Source organism: Equus caballus, chromosome 16 (genome assembly GCF_041296265.1).
Source record: "Equus caballus isolate H_3958 breed thoroughbred chromosome 16, TB-T2T, whole genome shotgun sequence".
Classification (NCBI taxonomy): domain Eukaryota; kingdom Metazoa; phylum Chordata; class Mammalia; order Perissodactyla; family Equidae; genus Equus; species Equus caballus.
This window is the reverse complement of record NC_091699.1, coordinates 79255800-79281328: the sequence shown is the minus strand read 5'-3', so window position 1 is coordinate 79281328 and position 25529 is coordinate 79255800. Positions and strand designations below refer to the sequence as shown.

Below are 25529 nucleotides of genomic sequence, written 5' to 3'. Positions count from 1 at the left end.
GATCTTCTAGTCTGCTGATGATCAACTTTTTGTTGCTGTTGCTTTTGGACATAAGGTCAATTCAAGAAGTAAATTCAATAGTAATTTCCTCATTGATTTCTCATGAAAAATATTTTGATGTTAAAAGAAAAAACTAATCTAAGAGTATACTTTTACTCAACACTACTCCAAAGAGGCTTCAAATAGTCAATTTTGAATTGTTTTAATAAAGCCTGAATGTGTTTTATTTTTATTTATCTTGAAGCTGCTGTATACTCTGAGGCTTGAGGGGACAAGGAGTGAGAGAGGTTACTGGGACTATAGAAAATACCTGCCATTGTACAGGGAGATGTCTGTTAGGAGCTTTGACTTTAGCTCAGCTAGAGGAACATGACCAACCACAGTGCTCCAGAAGGAAGGAGGCTGGGGAATAATGCTCACTCTCTTGCTTTTCACTCCCCTGCCAGTGCCTCCCATTGACTGCATCTAGCAAGGAACCAGAGGGCAAGGGAACCACTGATGTAGCCAATACAGCTCAGATTTCCAGGCAATCCACCAAGGGAGCAGAGGGTGGAGTATGCATTTGGAGGGACAAAGAAATCTATAGCATAGGAGGGTTTTAGTAAATGAATCCAGATAACCCTCTGTGGCCTAAAAAAGGAAGGCATCTAAACTTGTAAGGGCTGTTTGCTCATCAAAGCTTAATGTAGTGACTGGGGGTTTTGAATCCAATGATGTCTTAGAAAATCAGAGAAGCAGTCAAGAGGTTGCTGTTCCATGGCACAATAAATATGATTACAAATGCTTTGCTGGTCCTCCCATTGAGACATGGAATCTAATTCCTTTCCATCTCAGCCAGATATGGTCTTTTTTGATCAATAAATTTCAGCAGAAGCAATGTTCTGGGACTTCCAAGTTTACATCCTAAGAAGCCTTACAGATTGTGCCTTGAAACACTCTCTCTGGGAACCTTGGTCCACCATGTAAGAAATCCAACCACCTGGAGACTGCCATGTGGGAGTAGGTCCTTCATGTAACAGAACCAGGTGAGCCCCACCTTCCAGCTATCCCCACCAAGGTGCCAGACATGTGAGTGAAGCCATGTTGGACTCTTTAGACCAGCCTCCTCACCAGATAAACACCACTGAGTGGCCTGCTTTATGCCACATGGAACAGAAGAATCACCCAGCAGAGCCCTTCCCAAATTCCTGACCTATAAAACCCATGAGGAACATTAAAATGTTTGTTGTTTTAACCCACTAATTTTGGGGGCAGTTTGTTAAGGAAGAGATAATTGGGAAATGCTCTTACCTTCTCAAATTGATGATTTTCACACATCCTCTATCCACATTAATAATGGGAGGTAACCACAACCCTTCATAAACCCCTATACGCACATTTACTAACGCATACAACTTTAACTTTACAGTTCTGGATAAGTGATCTAGCCAGATAATTGACTCTAACGTGAAGCTGTTGATTCTAATTGGATTTTGATTTCTGGAAAAGGAGAAAGCAGTAAAGAGCAGCACCACTGGATAATCCAGAAAGTGCAGCATGGGGAAAGATGATCACCTCATCACCTCCAGTTGTCTTTAAATAAAAGTTTAATTTTAAGAAATTATAATAAATTATATGCCCCTTGCCTCGATGCTCCATCAAGAAAACAAACATAAACATTTTATTTGTCAGAGTGAACTTTGAGATTAGACCATTTTCTAAGAAAAAAATGCAGCTAGGAAATGTACAGCTAATGAAAGTTAATCGGGAAAAGGAACTAATACTTATTGAGCATAGCAGTGGTCAGAATACACTGTAGTTTTCCACTGTAACAAGCCCCAAATCTCAGTGACTTGATACAAGAGAAGTTTATTTCTTGCTCTTGCCCCAGCTGAGCTTGGTGTGTACGGGGAGTGTGTCTCCACTCACTGAAATTACTCAGAGACCCATGACAGCTGAGGCCTCACCTCAATGTGTGCTTCTGCCATCTCCAGAGCTTGGGAAATGGCAGCTCACATCTGACTCTTAAAGCTTCATTTGGAGTGAAACAGATGACTCCTATTCCCATTTCACTGGCCCAAGGAAGTCATGTGGCTGCACCCAATTTGAAGATGGCAGGGAGGTTTACCTGGAAGAAGGAAGAAATAGAGACCTTTGGTGAGCAGCACCAATTATGACCACAAGCATCTATTATGGGGCAGGCACTCTGCTGGGCTTGTCTCACTGAATTCTAATGAAAGTCCATTTTATAGGTGGAAAACAGGCCTATGGAGATCAAGCAACTTGTCTATGGTCACAGCCTAATAATTATAGAGGAGAGCCGGCAACCCAGCTCCTTAGGTGTGATTCCCAAGGGCATAGTATTTTTTTGACATGATGCATATCAAGCATATTCATATCATTTAGGAACTAGAAAGGGCAAAAGGAAGTGAGGAATATTTGGTAATTGTATTTGTATTTTTGGGTCACTTTCATTTTAAGAAGTCATTTTGCTTCCCCTTAGACCTGTGTTCTGAGATAATTGGTAAGTTACGGAGTCCTCACTGTGTTCAGGGCACTGTTCCTGGTCTGTGAAGAGAAAGAAAAAACCAGAACACAGCCTCCTGTATCCTCGTAGAATTTATTATACTGTAGGAAAAAAGAGACATCCTTTAAAAGAATAAGGATTCCTTTTATATACAATTAGCAAAGCCTTGGAACTTGTTCAGGTATAAACGTACATTGTTCCAAGCAGAGTTTAGAATAATTATTCTTAGATCTTTTGAATTAGGGACTCTTTCGAGAATCTGCCGAGAGCTATTCTGTCTCCTAGGAAAAATGTCTTACATTCTTGCAAATTCTTTACAGTTTCAGGGCCTCCATAGATGCATTCCCCACCAGAAGCTCATCCATTTGCCTAAGACTCCATGGGTTAGATACTCAAGTATAAATGTTTAATTTCTTAGAACAGCACCTTCTACCTGTTAGGTGCTCAATAAACATTGTTGGATGAATGGAAAGAGAAGGAGGGAATATTTGGGATACAGCTCTAATACGTACTCTTCCTTGTGTGGCTGTCACTCAAAAGACTGGTCTGTACTTTGCTCTGGGCATCTGAGCGCATTTTTCGTTGTTGTTCATAGCATGAGAATTGGGCCCAGAGGAACTGAGAGAAGATCAAATACTGAGTGAAAATACAGCAATGGACTGATTATAACTGTCAGAGTTGGCCATCAGAGTGGTTGTTGGAACATGTAACACATTCCGAGGGAAAGATGTCTCATCATCTACCCTTGACTGAGTGCCTGCTAAGCACTAAGCACTTGGTCACTGGGGAAATAGAAAGTAAAGGGAGAATTCTGGTCTTGAGAGGCCCCCTAGTCTAATGGATAAAACAGAATAACTACCCATGTGTGTTGTGAGAATAGGCATAATGGAAGCATGAGCAACCTGCTATGGGAGCTAAGAAAACGACAGCGCCTTGAGGAGTGACTAGGAGTAAAGGGTGTTCCTGGGCCCAATTCCAATGTGTGTGGTGTGGGGGTGCTTCCCTGCAGCAAGAAGAAATTCTCAGACGCCAACAGAGTGTCCAAGAATTCAACTCAATTCTGACAGTATCTACCTGGAGATAGCATCAGATTCCACAGGTTGAGTGCTCAGCTGCAAGTCCACGTTATCACCTGTGCTTCTGACCAACTGGCTATAGATTGGAAGTTCCAACAACCCACTCCTTGGACTTCAGATGCCAGTCATAAGTCTAGGTTGTTACCTGTGCTTCTGACCAACTGGCTATAAATCAGATGTTCCCACGACCCCTTCCTTCTTTGGGTTTGATTAATTTGCTAGAGTGGCTCACAGAACTCAGAGGTACATTTTACTTGCTAGATTATGGTTTATTATAAAAGGATATAATTTAGGAACAGCCAGATGGGAGAGACGCATTAGGCAAGGTATGGGGAAAGGATTTGGAGCTTCAGTACCCTCTCCACATGGACCACTCTCCCCCAGATCTCCACGTGTTCACCAACCTGGATGTTCTTCGAACCTTGTCTTTTTGGATTTTTATGGAGGCTTTATCACTTAGGCATGATTGATTAAATTACTGACCATTTGTGATTGAGCTCAATCTCCAGACCCTCTCTCCTCCCTGGATATCATGGGGTGGGACTGAAAGTTTCAATCCTCAAATTACATGGCTGTCTGCACTGGCAAACAGGCCCCATCCTTGGGTGCTTTTCAAAAGTCACCTCATTAACATAGCAAAAGACACATTTATCACTCTCAACACTTAGGAAATTCCAAGGGTTTTGGGAGCTGTGAGCCAGGAACTGTGGACAAAGACCAAATATATATGAAAAATATATTTTGGTCATCTGAATGGCCAAATCTATATTTTTCTTATAAGTCACAAGGAGTTTCCCAGTTAGAAGGGTTGTCTAGTCAAATGGGAACACCAAAGACATGGACATTTGCATGTGCATGGGATTCTGAGAATTTCAAGAAGTTAGGTGTTCGTTTTTTTTTCTGAGTAGGAAAATAGTAATGGTCTTTCATAGAGGATGGATTACAATGGTAAGAACGGAAGGCAGGAGACCTGTTAAGTGGTGATCAAAGTAAGGATCTTCCCAGGGGCCAAGGGTATTCTTCAATGAACCGTCTCCCCACAGGTTAGTACTCCCCAGCAAGCCTAGAATATAAGAGGTGCATTTGCTGGGTGAAAGACTGAGTGACTAATGAATGAGACAATCTAGATTTAGCCAGTTGGAATGGCGATAAGTTAATACAGTGAGAAACATTTTGGAAGTAGCATGGGTAGGTCTTGGTGAGGTGTATGCAGTGACAGACCTGGGTCTGGGTAGGGAAAAAGGAGAAGGGAGAGAGATAAATGGAAAATTGTTCTGAGATATTTAGTTTGTGTGACTTTTGGTGATGTCGCCTCCATGGTCTCTACTCTTTCACCTGCTGGTCCTTCTTTAAGGCCATGTTTTGAGGGTTGTAGTGAAGGACCATATGCCCCCTTCAATCCTACATGTTTTGCCTTCAGTCTTCTAGGTTTGGATCTTGAGAGTCAGGAATAGACAGCAGAGAAGGGATGGGAGGATGCCTTTGGAGAAACATGACATGCTTGCTTGTAATGGAGTAATACATTGAATACATACTTTAATGACTGCTTCCTTTCAGCCAGAGATCCTGGCTGACCATTCACATCATTGGAAAGGCAGTAATTCAGCACACTCACTGTGTAAGTGGCCCAACCCCATTTCCTTCAGCCTTACGATAATGCATATTTCCTGAGCACTACTTTGGAAGTATTCCTGGATCAGGCGATATCACATATGTTTGTTCCTCACGGCAACACTGGGAGTTAACCAGAATCACCACTGTTTTAGCCAGTGATGAAACTAAGGCTCAGAGTGATTAAGTTACCTGCCTAGGGTCACAGAGGAGCTACTGAAACTCAATCCTTTAGGATGTAAGGGAGTTTAAATTCTAATGCAGCACTGTGAAATGATTCCTTAAGGAAAAAAGATTATTCTATGAGTCATAGTTATTCTAAAGAAGTTTTTTTGTTCTCTCTCTGCAAAAGCATGTTCGCATGGAGCAAAGTGCCTGCACGAAGATCTCGGTGATCAGGATTTTAGTCGTAGTTCTTCCCTTACCTGCCTCCCTCTGTGGCTTTGGAGCAGTCGTTGAACATTTCTGGACCTCTGTTTCCCGTGACATCTCTCTGAGGTTGTCTCATCCATCTCTAACATTTTGACTAGCCATAATAAACTACGTTGCTTTTTCTGATATAAATTATGGTAATGAGACTAAACTGTTTGCAATAAATTGTGTGGGTTGGAAGGTAAATCAAATATCACACGAAAATAAGCACTTTCAGATGATACTCTCAGCATTTTCAAAGCAATAAGGGTTTCTGAAGTAACATGATTATATATTGTGCTATTCAGCATGAGCGGCTCGCTCTCTCTCTTTTTCTCTCTCCGTGTCTCTCTCCTATGCCTCACACAGTGTGTTGTCAGGTTCACAATTCTTTTCTTTTCAAGGTTGTTTGTGAGTCATTTTGATGACCTGAATCTTTAGAAGCACCCCATAGTATGACATATTACTTGAATTTGCTATTGGATTTTAGCAGTCAGAAGATGTATTTCTTAAAATAATGGGGTTAGTCATTCGAAAGAAAGAAGGTTCTGTTAGGCATTCATATTCATAGCTCACTGTCTTTGGAATTCAGGGCACCGTAAGGGACATTTTAATTTAGGTGGTTTTGCATGTGAGTGAGTGGGGGGTGCAGTAAAGGGGAGCAAAAGGAGATCACCCTAAATTGCATCTGAGAGTGGAGAACATTCTTTGCAACCTTCCGTTATTTTTCAGAGAGGCGCCGTCATGCTTGGGTGTCGTAGGCAGTTACACAAGTCAGCTAGACTGGGTGAAGGGGAGGTTTTTTTTTCCTTTAATTGGGTATTTCAGTTTCCTCCTTCCCATAGTCGGATGGTGTGTTCCACAGTTCACAGTGGTCCTTGAATGAGAATGTGTAGGAAGCTGGTGGCTGTGCCTTGGTGCCACCTCTAACGCTCTGTTCAACTCAGGCAGATTGGCCTTGGTGATTGTCAATCTGTTCTGAAGGGACTGTGTTTGAGTTTGTGATTTTTCTCTCATGGGTTTTGATTAGAACCAGCCTGCCTTTTCTCTCCCACCCTCCTGGCCCCCCTGCTAAGCCTGGGTGTTGCAATATTTCCCTGAGTCATTTCCCCGTTATTTGACATTTTTGATGTCTTCAGTGCCTGGTAACGACTGGTTCCTGTGGACCTCTGGACTCTTTACCCCCACCCCTCCAAACTTCTTTGCTAATTGTTGGCCTTTTGGTTTATGCTCAGAGGACTCTTGCCTGATTGACAGCCTGTGGCCAGTTTGCAGTCAGGAAATTGGGCTACAGGGACCATTTATGGAGGCTTCCCTGCTCTAGACAATTTACTTGCATTTATCTCAATGTATTCGTTATACAACCCTCTGGGAACACAGGGTACTTATTATGAACTCCATTTTATACATAGGAGAATTAAACCTTAGAAAGGTATGTAGATTGTCAAAGGTCACACAGCTGGTATATAGGAGAGCTAGAATTTCACTCCAAATCTCTGATTTATGAGTCTGGGATAGAGCAGTGGTTCTCAAGGATCAAGTGTGTCAGAATCCCCTGGAGGGTTTGCTGAAACAGCTTCCTGGGTCCTTGCCCCATGTTCTGAAGCAGCAGGTCTGGGGAGGGGAGTTGGAGATTTGCATTTCTAGCATGTTCCTATGTGATGCTTTTGCAGCTGGTCTAAGGACCACACTGAGAACCACTGGTGTGAGTACAAAAACTGATCCTAGAGTCAGTCTGCCTGGATTCAAACATAGGCTCCATTACTAACTAAGGGCGGGAACTGGGGAGCATCGCTTGGTGTCTGAGTTCCTTATTGCTCCTCTCTACCTGCCTCATAGAGCTGCAGTGAGGATTACGTGAGATAAAACATTTCAAACGCTCATGGAGTGCCTGGGATCTAGACGTTGCTCTATAAAGTTTCCTATTATCATTCTTATTAAATTAGGCTGCCAGGACTCCGCTAGTCTTGCTCATGCTCTGAGACATCCTATGTTCTCTTTTTGAAGTCCTGTTATTTGTTTGTTGCACCCACGTTGTTTTCTGTGAAATTCTGCTGTATTCTTTCTCTCCTTCTTCAGCAATTACCGCCCCTAGCTCACATCTTTGTCCCTCCAACCAAAAGTGTGGTGTTGAGAAGCTTCCACATCCACATGGGTGGGATAAAACTTCCAACCTTCTGGCTTTGCAACTTCCAGCTCAGCCTTATCTCCCGCTGTTCTCTGCCTCATCCACCTTTTGGCACAGAAGATGCAGTAGAATCGTTTGGTTTCAGAACTCTCCTAGAACAAGTTCCTTGAGGACGGGGGCTGTGTGCAACAAATCTTTGATCCTCTGCAATGCCTCCCACAGTTAGCAGGACCCTAGCAAATATCTGGTGAGTGACAACTGAGTGAGGGAGTTGGAAGGCATGAGGTCAGAAAGAACTTTGCCACCTGGGGTGGATTATTTTCCTGTTAGGAGTTTTGCTTTCCTAAAGGAAAGGCTTGAATTAGAATAAAAAATTTTTAAGGGGCCGGCCCAGTGGCGCAGCTGTTAAGTTCGCGCATTCTGCTTTTCGGCGGCCTGGGGTTCACCGGTTCGGATCCCGGGTGCGGACATGGCACCGCTTGGCAAAAGCCATGCTGTGATAGGTGTCCCACATATAAAGTAGAAGAAGATGGGTACAAATGTTAGCTCAGGGCCAGGCTTTCTCAGCAAAAGGACGAGGACTGGCAGTAGTTAGCTCAGGGCTAATCTTCCTCAAAAAAAAATTTTTTTTTGAATGCATACCTTTTCAGTTACATCTGCACACTCCCCAGGTCAAATGATTTCCCATTCAGCAGTTTTGTAACAATGCTGATAACCGAAGGCTCTGTGCATGCTCCTCTTTAGCTTACTTTACAGTAAAGTTTTCCTTCCTATGTACCTTCCTGATGCTGAAATGGAATGCGGGACATGCTAGTGTACACTGCGGAGATGTTTTTTTTCCCAAATCCTCATGACTCAATTCAAGAAGCTATTATATTTGTCCCAGAATCAGGCTGACAGGCATGGGGACACTATTATTGTTTGGTAAGGGTTGCTTTTTTAATAGTTTGGAGGATGCCCTAGATGTATTCTGACAAGAGTAAGGTTCTAGTGGGGACGTGCTCTGATATTAGCTAAAGATGTCAGCAGTTTCTCACTGAGTTCCAGTGTGGGGTTATTTTGCATCCCAGCTCAGTCTAAATAGGAGGTGGCATTGAACTAGCAGAGAATGCCTTGCATGCAGCGTGACCTAACACCCCATTCGGGATCAGTGTGGCCATAGAAAACAAGAGCGCCTTTTAAAAACGTTTTGTAACATGTTCTCTTCCTGATGGCAAAAGTATCATCATGTTCAGGATAAAATATATACAATTTTAATGAAGAATATAACAGGGGTAAAACTTTGGGATATATCCTACTAGTCTTTTATTCTCTTTCTCTCTCCCCTTGCATCCCTCCTTCTCTCTCACCATTTGCAAACAAAATTAATTAGTGGAACATACAGCTTTTTCTCACTTGCCAATCCAAAATATTTTCTCATAATCTCTAAATATTCTTCAAGAATATAACTTTTATTGGCTATGTGGTATTCAATTGAGTGGATTTAACACATTGTTTAAAACAGTCTCATTTTTGGGGGATATTTATATTGTTTCCAAAATTATTGGTATTATAATAAATGCTGTATTGAACTTCCATCCCTACATATAAATTTTGTGTACATTTATAACAATTTCAATACAAATACTACATAAAAGTGGAATTTTACTGCATCATAGGGCATGAGTGTTCTTTTCTGTTCCATAAATTTCTAACTACATTTTTTACACAAGCCATTTTAATACTTAAGATTTTATTGACTGATGGAGACATAGGAAACCTCAATGAGCCAATAGCCATTAAAGAAATAGGTCTTGGTGGTTATAAATATGCCCCCATCAATCCTACATGTCTGAAATATAAGAAATACATTGGGACAATAAAGTTTGAACACAACTTTCATCAAACCGCAATAAACTGGTAATCCCTATCTTATGCATATTTCAGAGAACAGGAAAAGAAAAAAAACTACCAAACTCATTTTATAGACAAGTATTCCCTTGATACTGAAACCAGATACTAACAGTAAAAGAAGAGAATGCTATAGATTAATCTCACTTATGTTCATAAATGAGTGATTCCTATATGAAATACTAGCATATAAAATCCAGTCTTTTTAAAGTACATCATAACCAAGATGAATTTTTCTTGGGGATATAGGATAGATCTCTATCAGTCTATGTATCAAAATATATTACCATATTAATATCTGAAAGAGATTAAGAAAGAAAAATGTTAACGTTGTCTCAATATATGCAATAAACTTTAGCCTGCGTACCCTAGGCTGGATCTGCTGGAAAGCAGAGCCTGAGGCATGGATTACAACGTTGACGCTTTGAGAAGTACAAGTCCCAGCAGTGAGAGTGAGGAAAATAAGTCATGTCAGGCAAGGAAAGCTGTGAAGCAATTGTGTTGCTGTACTGGCCACAACTTCCACACACTTTGCAAAGACATCCAGGCATATTCCCTCAGCAGGTGGGAATTCTCCAAAAGGTCTGCAAGAGGAAAGTACACCATGGTCTAGTTCAGAGAGGGGCAAAAGAGGGGAAATTGATCAGTCCTGACTCTTGTTTCCCATTGGTCAAGTTTCCTCCCACAGAGACCTAATCCTTCTCGACATTTAGCAACAAGGCAACTGCTAAAGAAACAAGATCATAAGCCCTGTTGTGTGTCATTTCATCCAAGCCCAGAAGCAGAGGGGAGATTCAGCAGGTTGGAGTATCAACCGAGAGAAAAGGAGGAGGCAGCTGAAAGAAACATAGGAGGCACACAAAACCTTATATGCAGTACAATTCAGGAAAAGCATTGGATACAACACTTATGACTAAAAGTAAGTAAAACAAAAAGAAAACCTCTTAACCTACTATGATGTAAAAAGAAATTATGTAACATGACTGAATATATCTATCCAAAACCTATGGCAAATTTCGTATTGATAAAAGTTTAGAGAGAGTCCCATTAAGTCAGGTACAAGACAAGAATGCCCCTTTCATTGCTACCATTCTTCCTTGTACTGGAGATACTAGCCCTTGCCACTTAAAAAATCAAAACCAAAACCAAAAAACGCCCCTCCAGAACTTAGCCACATGATTACGGAGGAGACTAGGATATGCGGTTTCTAGCTGGTGACCATGCACTCAGCTGAACTGGTGTGTGTGTTGTGGAGAGGGTCCTTTACCAAAATGAAAATATGGTGAATGGATCTTGGACTATAATTAATAATTTCTACCACATCTGTCAGGAAAAAATCCAACGACATCTACAGACAATAATTAAGAATAATAAGAGAACTAAGAATATTTCCAGATCAAACATTAACATAAATACATATATATAGAGAGAGAGAGAGTGAGAGAGATGGAGCTTTAGGGCATTATGTCAAGTGAAATAAGTTAGATAGAGAAAGAAAAATACTGCATGATCTCACTTATAAGTGGAATCTTAAAAAATCGAACTTCTATTTACAATAGCCAAGACGTGGAACCAGCCTACATGCCCAGAAACTAATGATTGGATAAAGAAGATGTGGTATATATACACAATGGAATACTACTCAGCCATAAAAAAAGACGAAATTGGCCCATTCACAACAATGTGGATGGACCTCGAGGGTATTATGTTAAGCGAAATAAGTCAGTCAGAGAAAGACGAACTCTATATGACTCCACTCATAGGTGGAAATTAGTATATTGAGAAGGAGATCTGATTGGTGGTTACCAGGGAAAAGGGGGGGTGGGGGGAGGGTACGGAGGGGGAAGTGGTGTACCCACAACATGACTAACAAAAATGTACAACTGAAATCTCACAAGGTTGTAATCTATCATAACATTAATAAAAAAAAAAAAAAAAAAAAATCGAACTTCTAGAAACAGAAACAGATTGGTGGTTGCCAGAGGGGAGGGGTGAGGGTGGAGGAAATGGGTGAAGGTGGTCAAAAGGTACAAACTTCCAGTTATAAGGTAAACAAGGGATGTATGCAACATGGGGACTATAGTTAACAGTACTGTATGGTATATTTGAAAGTTGCTAAGAGAGTAGATGTTAAAAATTTTCATCACAAGAAAAAAACATTTGTAAGTATGAGTAGTGATGGATGTTAACCAAATATTGTGGTGATCATTTCACAATATATACAAATATTAACTCATTATGTTGTATTCCTGAAACTAACACAAAGTTTATGTCAATTATATCTCCATAAAACTGGGGATGAACCAGGCCCAGTGACCTAGTGGTTAGGCTCAGCACGCTTCACTTCAGCAGCCCAGGTTTGGTTCCCATGTACGGACCTGCACCACTCATCTATTAGCAGCCATGCTGTGGTGGCAGCTCACATAAAAAGGAAAAAAAGAGGAAGATTAGCAACAGATGTTATCTCAGGGCAAAACTTCCTCAGCAAAAAAACCCCAAAAACCAAAAAAACTGGGGAAAAATTTTCAGTAGTGAGCCCTATACCAACAGTAATCAATTAGAAAATATGTATAAACACATAAATGATATTAACACAAAAAACTACACAATGCCTAGAAATAAATTTAATCCACAAATGTACAGTCTTCTTACAGAGAAAATCAGAAAACATTTCTGAAACACATAAAAGAAGATAGTAATAGATTTTTCAATACTGTTAATTCTCCTCAAATTACCCTATAAAATTGATGCAATTCTAACAAATTTTCCAACAGAATTTTTCATAAAACTGGGGAAACTTATTCTAAAATTTATATGTTGAGGTAGATGTCAGAGGATAGTCAAGACACACCAAAAAGCAAACAGTAGGAAAAAGAGCAAAGAGCATCAACAGGCGATTCACAAAGGACGAAACGTACAAAGAGGTTCTCAGTCTCACTAGTAATCTGATAAATCCAAATTTAAACAAGAAATTGCCATGTTATGTGCATTGGATTGATGGAAATTAAAAATAGTAACAATTCCAAGTGTGAAGAGGACATGGCGACACTTGGATGGAGTGCAATTTAAGGTGGAGGTGAAATAGGTACAACTACTTTAAGCAACAATGTGCCAACATCTAATAAATTTGAAGATGGCTATTCTTTAATATCTAGGAACACTACTTCTAAATGTAGTCAATCTTCATTACTCACAGATTCCATATTTGCAAATTTGCCTACTTGCTAAAATTTATTTGTAACCCTCAAATCAATATTCATGGTGCTTTCATAGTCACTTGCAGACATGTGCAGAGCGGCAAAAAATTTTAGTCACTTGGCGTGCATCATCCCAGTTGAGGTCGAACAAGGCGACACTGCCTTCTTGTTTTAACTCTCATACTGCAAGCAAGTGTTCTTTTCATGGTTGATTAACTGCCATGGTTTTTGCATTTTTGTGCTTTTTTTTCATAGATTTCACTATTTAAAATGGCCGCCAGTGTGGTGCTGAATTGTCTAGTGTTCCTTAATTCAAGAAGACTGTGGTATGCCTTACAGAGAAAGGCATGTGTTAGATAAAGTTCATTCAGGCATGAGTTATAGTGCTGTTGACTGTGAATTCAATGTCAATGAATCAACAATGTATTTTAAATAAGGTATCTTTAAACAGAAACATACATAAAATGAAGTTATTGATTGATTGATTGACTAAAATGTGACCGTAGACTTGCAGACCTAACCCTCTAGGTTATTTCCTCTAGGAGCAATGGTTTGGTATCTGCTAATTCAGTGTTCACAGTGACTTTATGGAACACAACTATTGCAAATAATAATTGATTGTTTACACCATAGAGAAACTCTCACATGTGCACAAGAAGACATAATATAAGAGAGTTCATTGTTTCTGAGTGTGAACATGTAGATACACCCCTGATATGCTTTATGTGGAGAATGGATGAATACATTGTATTATATTCATGCAATATAACACTCTCATGGTGCTAGTGTTTTAGTAGAGAGACATACACTAAACAAAATGCAGTCGTGTGTCACTTAACGATGGGGATATGTTCTGAGAAATGTGTTGTTAGGTGATTCTGCGGTTGTGCGAACATCATAGAATATAATTACACAAACCTAGATGGTATAGACTACTACACACCTAGCCTATATGGCTCTAATCTTATGAGACCACTGTTGTATACGTGGTTCATCGTTGACCGAAACGTCATGACGTGGCGCGTGACTGTAACTGTGTAAAGTACATAATATGTTACAAGGTAATAAATGCTATGCAGAAAATTAAGCAGAGAAGGGAGATAGCAAGTAAATCCTGGGGTGTTGGGTACCTTGAAATTTTAAACAGGGTGGTTAAGGAATGCTTCCGTTTGTTGTTGTTAGTGCCCACAAGTGGATTCCGACTCCTAGCAACCCTGTACAGCAGAGTGGAGTCCTGCCTGGTCTTTTCCCGCCTCTCATCTTCTGCACTGTATCAGACAATGCTCCACTGCTCTTCACAGGGTTTTCATGACCAACTGTTTCGGAAGTGAGTGGCCAGGTCTTTCTTCCTAGTCTGTCTTTGTTTGGAAGCTCTGCTGAAACCTGTCCACCATGGGTGACCCTGGTGGTATTTGAAATACTGGTGGCACAGCTTTCAGCATTACAGCAACGTGCAGCCACCGCGGTATGACCACTGACAGTTGCGTGGTGTGGTGTGAACCCCAGGCCACGGCAATGAGAGTGCTGAATTAGACCACCAGAGAATGCCTCCATCCAAAGGTATAAATAATACTAATTTGAGCTTCTCTTATTTCGTAGGGTAAAATTTCTAGAACTTATTAAATAGTAATTTTAATAGCAGATGTCCTTATTTTATTCCTGACTCAGAATCTAGCAAATAGTAGCTGATGAATAAATGTTTACAAAATGAATGCCTCTGATGTTTCACCTCTAAATATGATTTTGGCTGTTGTCCAAACCTTCCACATTTCAGTGCTCTAAGAACTTTGCATTTTTTTGTGTGTTTTAGTGAGTATTTCAATTGGAAGTTTGGAAGCAGTGTTTTAGATGTTTCTGGCTTTCCCCTATCTTTATGTGGAATTCCATAATTGACATTTTAATCTAAGTGAAGCATTGTGCCTTGCATAAGTTAGTGTTCAATAAGTGTTTTTAAATTGAATTAATGAACAAACTGAGGGAGTGAAGCAAGTACCATATTTACCTTGATTTGTAATTTTCAAATAACCAGATATTTGGTAACGAGGCCTTTTAAAATTCTCTGGCCCTAGGCCCTGTAAATGGTAGGGATGGTCTTAGCCAAGGGAGCTAGCATTTATTCAGCAAATATTATATTCCAGGTACCTAGTGCAGTTATTTACATGAAATCATAACAAAACCCTGCAAGGTTGACATTATCTATACTTTCTAGAAAAGAAACTGTTTCAAAGAGGTTATGTGAATCTCTCAATGTCATGCAGCCTGAATCATGGCAGGGCTGGCATTCCAATCCAGTTTGATCAAAACCTGTTCTCCTTTCTTCACGTAATGGTGCTGGTTCCCAGCATCATAATCGGTGTGTTCAAAACGGCCTGTTTATTTTTGTTTGCTTTTTCCTACATTGCATTTTATACTCAGCATCTCTATGCCAAAGCCTATCAACAAAGAGGGGAAACTACTTATTGTTTACAACTTAATAAACTCTTATTGAGCTTCTACGTCAGTTGTTTTCAGTGCTTTACAAAAGATGTGACCTTTTCAACATGATAAAAGGCATTTGTGAAAACCCCACAGCTAACATACTCAATGGTGAAAGATTGAAAGTTTTCACCTTAAGGTCAGGAATGAGTCAAAGGTACCCACTTTTACCACTGATATTCAACATTGTACTGGAAGTTCTAGCCAGAGCAATTTGGCAAGAAAGAAAAAGAAAAGGCACTGAAATTGAAAGGAAGAAGTGACATTATCTCTATTTGCAAATGATATGATCCTATATTTAGAAATTACCAAAGAATCCACAAAAAAACGATTAGAGCTAATAAACAAATTCAGCAAAGTTGCAGTGTACAACATCAACACGCAAAAATCAGTTGTGTTTTTATTTTTATTTTATTTTATTTTTTTAAGATTGGTACCGGAGCTAACAAGTGTTGCCAACCTTTTTTTTTTTCATTCTTCTCCCCAAAGCCCCCCAGTACATAGTTGTGTATTCTAGTTGTGAGTGCCTCTGGTTGTGCTATGTGGGATGCCACCTCAACATGGCCTGATGAGTGGTGCCATGTCCCCGCCCAGGATCTCAACCAGTGAAACCCCAGGCCACCAAAGCAGAGCACGCAAACTCAACCACCCAGCCATGGGCCCGGCCCCTCAGTTGTGTTTTTATACACTAACAGTGAACAGTCTGAAAAGGAAATTAAGAAAACAAAATAGCACTCAAAAGAATAAAACACCTAGGAATAAATTTAACCAAAGATATGAAAGACTTGTCCACTGAAAAAGTATAAAACGTTGCTGAAAGAAACTAAAGAAGACCTAAGTAAATGGAAATACATCTTGTGTTTATGGATTGGAAGATTTAAGATTGTTAAGATGTCAATATTATCCATAGTGGTTTACAGATTCAATGCAATCCCTACCAAAATGGCAACGGTCATTTTTTGCAGAAATGGAAAATCTGATCCTCAGATTCATATGGAATTACAAAGTCCCCTGAATAGCCAAGATAATCTGGAAAAACATGAACTTCTTGATTTCAAAATTTACTGCAAAGCTGCAATAATCAAAATAGTATGGTACTGGCACAAGGATAGACATACAGACAAGTGGAATAAAACTGAGGGAGAGCAGATGTAAACCCATAAATCTATGACCAATTGATTTTTGAAAAGGATGCCAAGACCTTTCAACAGGAGAAAGAATAGTTTCTTCAGCAAATGGTACTGGGACAACTGGATATCTATATGCAAAAGAATGAAGTTAGGCCCTTGCTTCATACCATATACAAAAATTTAACTCCAAATGAATCAAAGACCTAATTATAAGAGCTAAAACCATAAAATTCTTAGCAGGAAATATAATTGTAAATCTTCATGACTTTGGCAATGGATTCTTAGATATGACACCAAAATCATGACCAAATTAAAAAACATTACAATTTATCAAAATTTAAAACTTTTGTTTATTATAGGACATTACCAAGAAAGTGAAAAGAACCACAGAATGGGAGAAAAATATTTGCAAATCATATATCTGATAAAGGTCAGAATATAAAAAGAACTGTTACAACTCACCAGCATAAAGATAGACCATCAAATTTTAAAATGTACGATGGACTTGAAGAGACGGTTCTCCAAAGATTATGCGCAAATATCGAACAAGCGCATGAAAAGATGCTCACCATTATTAGTCATTAAGGAAATGTAAATCAAAGCCATAATGAAGTACCACTTCATACCTACTAGGATGGCTATAATTAAAAAAATGGAAAATAACAAATTTTGGTGAGGATATGGAGAAATTAGAGCCCTTGTTAATTGCTGGTGGGAATGTAAAATGGTTCAGCCACCATGGAAAACAGTTTGGCAGTTTCTCAAAAAGGTAAACATTGAATTACCATATGACCCTGCAATTCCATTCCTAAGGATATACCCAAAAGAATTGAAAACAGTCACTAAAGCAAGTACATGTACATGCATGTTCACAGCTGCACTATTTACAATAAGCCACGAGGTGGAAATAAGTGTCCATCAGCAGATGAATGGACAAATGGTGGTGTATCAATACAATGGAATATTATTCAGTCATAAAAAGAAATGCAGTACTGATACATGCTACAAAGAGGGTGAACCTCCGAAACATTATGCTCAGTTCAAGAAGCCAGACACAAAACTATAAACATTGTATGACTGCATCGATATGAAATATTTAGCATTAAGAAATCCATAGAGACAGAATGCAGATTGGTGGCTGGCAGGGCCCGGGAGGAGTTGGGGATAGGGAGAAACCATTTAATGGAAAAGAGGTTTTACTTATAAGTGATGGTTTCCACAACACTGTGAAGATACTAAATGATGCAGTTATTCTCTTTACAATGGTTAATTTTATGTAATGTGAATTTCACCCCAATAAATTACTTAAAAAATATTATGACCAACCACTAGAGTTTCTAGTAGGTCTGAAATGGTGCTGACTATGTCTATTTTGCAAAGATAGCACAAGTGGTTGGAATGTGTACCAAGGGTTGTGAACTGTTAGCTTCCATTCCAGCAGTGTCTCAGGAACTTTGACAAACATTATCTCCTTATCCCATTCCTGTCCTCATTTAATCTTTTAAGGACCTGACTCACTGGATCCTATTCACTATGTGTGTGTCAGTTTTGGACCTCTAAAAAGCAGATGCCAAGATGGAGTTAGACATGTGTGAGATTTGTTTGAGGGAAATAACTGCCAAGAGTAAAGAGGGAAGAGAACAGTTTAGGTGGGAAGAGCTTTCAGATTGCCATGTGAGTCTCACACCCATGAAAGAAGAGCAAGAAGGAAGGAGAATTGGGTAAGAAAAGCCCCAGACTTCAATGCAGTCTCAACCAGGCAATGAGGATCCCCAGAGCACAGATCACCCATCAGAGGCGTCTGCTGTGGGCTGGAATGGCCCATCTCTTGTACCTGAATCATTCTCTATTGGCTGGGGGTAACCCTGGGAATATGTGGCCTCAGTGACAAATGCTGCTGCGGAGTCGAAGGTATGGCAGCTGGAGGATGTCCTGCAGCTACCCTCCTTGCAGCAGGTTCTCTTGAAGGAAGATCTGGGCGGTTCATCTCCGTGGTTATCACCGTGTAATACTGTCCAGGTCCCAGAATCTCTCTGAACCTCATTTGCAAAATGGAGTTAATGTTATCTCCATCATCAGGTTTTAGGAGGACTAAATAGGTTAACATATAAGTAAAAGTATCTGCTATAGTATGTGGACTGAATATAAGTGATTGATCCTTATTCTTTTTCCCATTATACATATGAGCAGACTGTGGCTCAGAGAGAGAAAACCGCTGTCTCAAAGCTAATAAGTAGCAGATGCAAGGTTAAAACCCAGTCTGACCTCATGTCCTACACATATTCCCTTGAAGCGCATACTTATCTAAGATTTCATTCCCAATCTCTGGAACTAGGGCTGCATGACGACTCTCTGTAGTCTTTAAAGCTGCTGTGGAGAAACATCTGCCAGCCCTGGGGTGTGCACATGCATTGATTTACTTAATTTCCTTGTGTCTCACTTTCCATTGGCACATCACGGAGAAGTGCCAAGCATTTTCTTCTCTCCTCATTTGATGCATGTTGGCATTTGGAGCTTTCAGAAGGATGATAACATTTCCCGCACTTAAATGCTCATCTTTGATAAACTATCTTAAGAGGGAAACAAATTAAGATGTAAATTGGTTTCATTTAAATCTCACCATTTCCACCACACATCGCCACCGAGTTGACACAGCCAGACTGGAAATGGCTCCCTCTGTCCTGCGTTCTCTGTAGAGAGGCGGATGGATTGCAGCTGCTCCTTGTCTGGGGCTTTGGATTCAGGGGAGGTGGCCAGCTGGGGGCCTGAGTTGAGCTCTGGCCCTTACACTTCCCATCCTGCTACTACCATTGTGGAAAGTGAAATAGGAACAATAAGATAGCCAGGAGCAGCCTGTGGTCAGGGAAGACACACATAACGCCCTGTGGTCTCTCAGCCATTTGTCTCCCTTCCTACGCTCTTCTGGATGTTGCTCAAGAAGGAGGCAACCCACCCCTCCGTACCTCAAATTCCCTACATGATGAAGTCGTTTGTCAGCTTCCCTGCAGAAGGGATAACACCCAAGTCTCCTCTGGTCTTTCCCTGCACAGATTATTTTCTGGCAAAAAGAAAAAGGTTCAGTTTTGCTATGTTTAGGAGACAAACATTTGGCTTCTGGTTAACCTTACGGTACAGTGTTAGACCCGAGATTCAGTTTTGTAAGCACTTTTAATGCTGACCATGGCTAGGTGCTAGAAATTTGGAGTTGAAAAAGATGGTGCCCGTCCTCAAAGAGGGAGTCATAGAAGCAAACAAATTCCAGTCCCCTGTAATAAATGTAGTCGTAAGATTCAGTGATGTATGGGGCAGAGCAAGAACAGAGAGGATAGTGGTTCGGGGTGTGTGTGATGGGATATCTGAGTGCATCAGGAAAGGCTGCCAGGAGGAGGTGCTGCCTGAAGACGGCATCAAAAGCTAGCTATGGATTCATCAAGTGGCGAGCAGAGATTAGCATCACAGGCAGAAGGAAAAGCTGCAAAGGCGTGGTGTGTTTGTGGGGACTGAAGGAGTTATAGCCGGAGTGTAAAGTACAAGGACGGATGTAGTAGAAGATGACGCAGGAACCAGAGGTGTGGACCAGAATAAGAACTGGTTTTGTAGATCATACTAAATGATTTAGACTTGACAGAGTCAGTGACAGGAAGCCAGTGAGGATAATAAGTAGGAGCGATATGTGGTCCCACTGGTGTTTTTAGAACAATCCTGTGCTTACAGGGGAAGATGGGGTCACTGTGAAAGACTGGAGGCTGATTCGGAGACTGATGGAGGAGTGCAGGTGAGAAAAGATGAAGATCAGAATTAATGCAAATGGCAGTGGCAATGAAGAGAAGAGGGTAGACACAGAGAGCTCTTGCATGAGAAACGTTAACAGTAATAGCGATAATAGTAAGTTGCTGTTGCTTTAGTAACAATTCTTCAGTCCTCATTCCTGCACTAGGCCCTGTGATCTGTAAGCATGCTTCCCATTTACAACCACCTTGTGAGGTATGAAAGGGCTCCAACCTCTTATCCATGACTCTAAAATTCCTAAAATTACTCAAACAAGAAGTTCTTCCAAGCTCATTTGCAGTAGAACTTGACCAGACTCTTGAACTCGCTTGTTGGAAAAATCTCACCTGAAATGACGGGAGGCTCCTTACAGGCTTTATTGTTACCTAGTGTGGATGTGCACACGTTCTGCTGCAGGGATATAGATGTGTTTCCTTACAAGGTGCTGCCCCAGACCCTTCTGGGGATATTACCAAAGGTACAATAGATGCTGTAATGCCCTCTGTGGGTGTTACAAGTTATACTTTACACCCACTTTGCTACCTTTGTAAATTCCAAAGCTTCCGGATTTCCATGATATATCTGGCCCCAAGGGTTTCATTAAGGGATTGTGGGCCTGCAGTCACCACCTATAGCTGTGGAAATGCAGGCACAGAGAGGTTAAGCAATTTGTTCAAAGGTACACAAGTAGGTGGTGGCAGAACTGGGATGGGGACCCAGCTGTTTTGGACTCCAGAGCCTGCACGAACTGTCTGCCTAGTTGGCAGAAAGAAACCTTGGGGGTCATTTTACAGATAAGGCGACTGATACATCTTTTAAATAGCTTCTGTGGTTGAGCACACCTTGCTTTATCAGCATTAGAACAGTGGGTGCGTCCTGACCCAGGTTACTAAGATGAATCCTTCAGCCAGAAAATAGACTCCAGCGTGATGGAGGAGGGTTCTGGGGTTGGAAATTGGTGCCAGTGTGGGAAGATTTGCCAGGTGGAGGTGAAAGGTAACAGCTGCCTTCTGTCACGGGGCTCCAGATGGAAGGATTTGGGAGTAGATTCTGCTCCTCACTCTTAACTCACCAAAGTAAAGTGATGGGGCATGAGCATGCACACACACACACACACACACACACACACACACAAATTGGAAGGAACCCTGCCAAAATGTTAACAGTAGTCACCTTTGGGTGGCAAGATTATAGATGATTCTGATTGCGATTTTTAAAGCTTTGCATATTTTTCCAATTGTCACATTTTACTTTTATAATTAGAAAATATACTTTTAATTTTTTTGTTACAAATCATGTATTTTGGGGAGAGAAAAAGCAGTAAGTGCCTTGTAAATAAGAGGCATTCAGTAAATATGTGTTGATATGTTCTATTGCTAGACTACTTTCTCATCCCACTTGCTAATGGCCCATGAATACTGGAAAGATAAAAAGTCAAATTTTTGTTAACTATTTGGAATTATTTTGTTTTCCAAATGTTTTGCAGTTTTTTTAAGGATATACTGGTCCATTTTATTGCAACAACAAATTTTAAAAGGAATCAAACGATTTTTAGGTCATAGTGAATTGTTTGGTAAAAATAAAACAACACTTAATGAACATTCCAGTAGCATTAGGGAACTTAGACAGTCTTTTGAAGCTTATGAAAGCCTAATTTTACTTATTTAAGTTTTTTTTTTAAAGGAAATTTTTTTTTCACGAGGAAGATTGGCCCTAGGCTAACATCTGTTGCCAATCTTCCTCTTTTTGCTTGAAGAAGACTGTCACTGAGCTAATATCTATGCCAATCTTCCTCTATTTTGTATGTGGGACACTGTCTCAGCATGGCTTAATGAATGGTGTGTAGGTCCACGCCCAGGATCCAAACCTGTGAACCCTGGGCCGCTGAAACAAAGCACACAAACTTAACTACTGTGCCACCCACCTGGTTGGCCCCTGACTTATATAAGGTTTTAATAAGAGAACAAAAGTCTTTTCCTATCCAACAAGGTACTATTATGACATTTTATACATATGGAGAGTAAACAAGAAAATATCTATAAACCACAGGGGCAATTTTTTTATTGAGTACCTGATTTTATCAGGATGATCAGAGGACCCTAAGGAAGTGGTGGGCTTGATCTCAGGTTTTAAAATATGTATCCTCTGACCCCAAAGTTTGAGCCTTCTTTAACCACTCATCAAATCACCTTTGTAATATTTTGCTGTAAAGGAACAGTAAAAGCATCAAATATACTGCACGATTTTTTTCAAAAATAACCTCTCTTTGGGCCTTAGTTTTCTTATCTGTAGTTGGGGATCATAAGATCTATTTCATAGAGGTGTGACAAGTGGTGTGCTGGTAAATGTTTAACAAACAGCCTTCAAAAAGAAGAAAGGGAGGGGCTGGCCTGGTGGCATAGCGGTTACGTGTGCACATTCCACTTCGGCGGCCCGGGGTTTGCCGATTCGGATCCTGGGTGAGGACATGGCACTGCTTGGCACGCCATGCTGTGGTAGGCGTTCCACATATAAAGCAGAGGAAGATGGGCACGGATGTTAGCTCAGGGCCTGTCTTCCTCAGCAAAAAGAGGAAGATTGGCAGCAGATGTTAGCTCAGGGCTAATCTTCCTCAAAAAAAAAAAAAAAAGAAGAAGAAGAAAGGGAGAAAATGAGCTCTTATTTGTAGTGCTCCTAATTCCTGAGATGTAAATATTCCCACTGTGGTTGATTTCAAACTGCTGTGGTAACATCAAAACATCATTATATAGTATTTCTTCCCTTACTACATATACAATAGGTGTAAATAACCTTAAGAGCATAGATAATAGTAAAATGTAGTAAAATAATTAGGAAGTGATGAGTTTTGAGTATTTAATATCTTTGTTTTAAATATAATTTGATTGTAAATTTATATAATTTAATTTTCAATAATGGCTGTGTTTAACAACCAGTTTGCAAAATTCCTGAAAATTTAACAGTTGGCTCTTGGAGCCAGTGCAAGCCAGCTCCAGCATACCACTCACTAGGTGTTCTGAAGATTAAAAGGGAATCATTAATTTTAAAACTGCCTAATAGTGCCTTGGAACATCATAGGTCCTATATAAATCCTAATTTTCCCCTCTTTTCCTTTGTATTTTCTTAAGCCTTATCCTCGTCCTCAGAGTCCATGACAACATATCTGGTTTGAACACTATCTCTAAAGACAAATTAGCTTGCTGCATTGTTCAGAATATTCAGGAAAACACAGCATGATTCATTTACTCTTTGTCAGTCTTCTGGAAAGGGTCAGCTTGGATATGAAGAGAAAAGACATTGACGTCTTCATCTCTCCTCGTAAACATTTCTTCCTGTTCACAAAACCCGCGCCCCTGGAATTCACTGGCCCTCTTTCCCTGGAGCAATTGTTCTTCGTTTGTCCGCATCCTAGAGCTGAGCAAACAGAGAGAGGGATCTCCTTAGAGAATCAAATCCATGGCTTTCTTCAACTTCAGGGGAGAGTTCCGGGAGATGTTTCCAACTGTATATTGGAAAAATGTACACCCCACTAATTTGCATGTAGTCATTTTTTGTTTTACTTATTTTCAACTATAAGCCACGTGATTAGAAGTCCACATGTATCACAGCCCATATATTTTCCTTTATAAATAGATTTTTTTTTTTAAAGATTTTATTTTTTCCTTTTTCTCCCCAAAGCCCCCCGGTACATAGTTGCATATTCTTCATTGTGGGTCCTCCTAGTTGTGGCATGTGGGAGCTGCCTCAGCATGGTCTGATGAGCAGTGCCATGTCCGCGCCCAGGATTCGAACCAACAAAACACTGGGCCACCTGCAGCGGAGCGCGCGGACTTAACCACTCGGCCACGGGGCCAGGCCCACCTTTATAAATAGATTTTGTTACACTTTTCAAAATATGAAAGACAAAACACACTCAATATAAAAACATGAAATATTACTGAAAAATCTAAAGACAAAACCAAAATTATTCATAATTCTGCAACTCAGAGAGAGCCTCTATAATTGTTTTGTGAATTCTTTTTTTTTTCCTGTTTGTGTGAGTTACATAATTGGGATCATACTGTATATGAAGTTTAGTATTCAGCGTGGGTATTTTTTTAAAGCCATGATGAATCTAGAATATTCATACATTATGTATGAGCATTGTTGGCAACAAAGTTTCATCAAAAGCATAAACTTGTTTTCCTTGTTTCTGTAAACCATCATAATGCTTTAATTTCATGATTTAGTTGTGAGGAATTAAATTTTCCAATTCGGAAAAATATTATTACTTGTATTAAGCTTCAAGGATGAAATTAGAACACATACACACAAACACACCCACACGTAACACACAAACACACACACAGAGTTTTGGTGACAGGCAAACGGGGGTGCAAACTTCAGCTGTGTTACTGCCTGGCTGTGTGACTTTGGGCAAGTTACTTCAATTCTTTCTTCCTCAGTTTCATCAAATGTAAAATGAGAATAATATTAATACTTAACTGGAAGGGCTGGTAACCAGATTAGATGATCAGGTAATGCATATAAAGTACTTAGGGTACAGTAAGTACTCTGTGAAAGATGGCTACTGTTACTTTCATTACTGCCTAGTCCGGACCTGCCAGCGTGAAACCAGGATAGAACGAGACCCTGCCTACAGTGCCTAGCAGTGGGCAGAAGGTGAGCTGTGAGGATTGAATATCTGTGAAGTGTTTAGAACTGCACCTGACACAGAATAAGTGCTACATAAGTGTTTGTGATCACTGGCTGCCAGTATGAGTTAATGGTTAACCTGTAATTTATCATCTAAATTGAGAGAGTTTTGAGAGTGAAAGGAGACATTACTAAATAATTAGACTGGAACAACAGGTGTAAACCAGGAGTGTCTGGGACATATCAGGACAATCCTAGGCAAACCAAGACATGTCGTCCACTCTGCCTATCCACCCAGATTTCCCAAAACCTTCCCCAAACTTACACGCTGTAATTGTTTCTTAAAAATTCTTCCAGAGTTTCTTTATAAATACACAAGTAAATATACATACATATGTTTTCTTATTTTCTTCCCTTTTATACAAAGGACAGCATTTTCTCTACGCTGTTTGCAGCTTCATTTTTTTGCTTAACAATAATATGTCCTGGAGAGCACTCCATATCAACACAAACAGCCATTTCTATTCTCATTCTTTTTCTTTCTTTAACAGCTGCATGGTATTCCATTGTGTGGATATACCATTAACTTATTTACTCGGTTCTCTATTGTTGAACTTTTAGATAGTTTGCAATATTTAGCTATTTCAAATAATGCTGCAATGAATCACTTTGTCTATAGGTGCGAGAAGTGGAATGCACGGGTCA

The 25529-nt window shown here is 40.2% G+C and overlaps 1 protein-coding gene across 14 annotated transcripts in view; it reads left to right on the top strand.

Moving 5' to 3' along the window:
- The window catches only part of CPNE4 (copine 4), a 691914-nt gene that overhangs the window by 289456 nt on the left and 376929 nt on the right, over positions 1-25529 (top strand). The window lies entirely within an intron of this gene.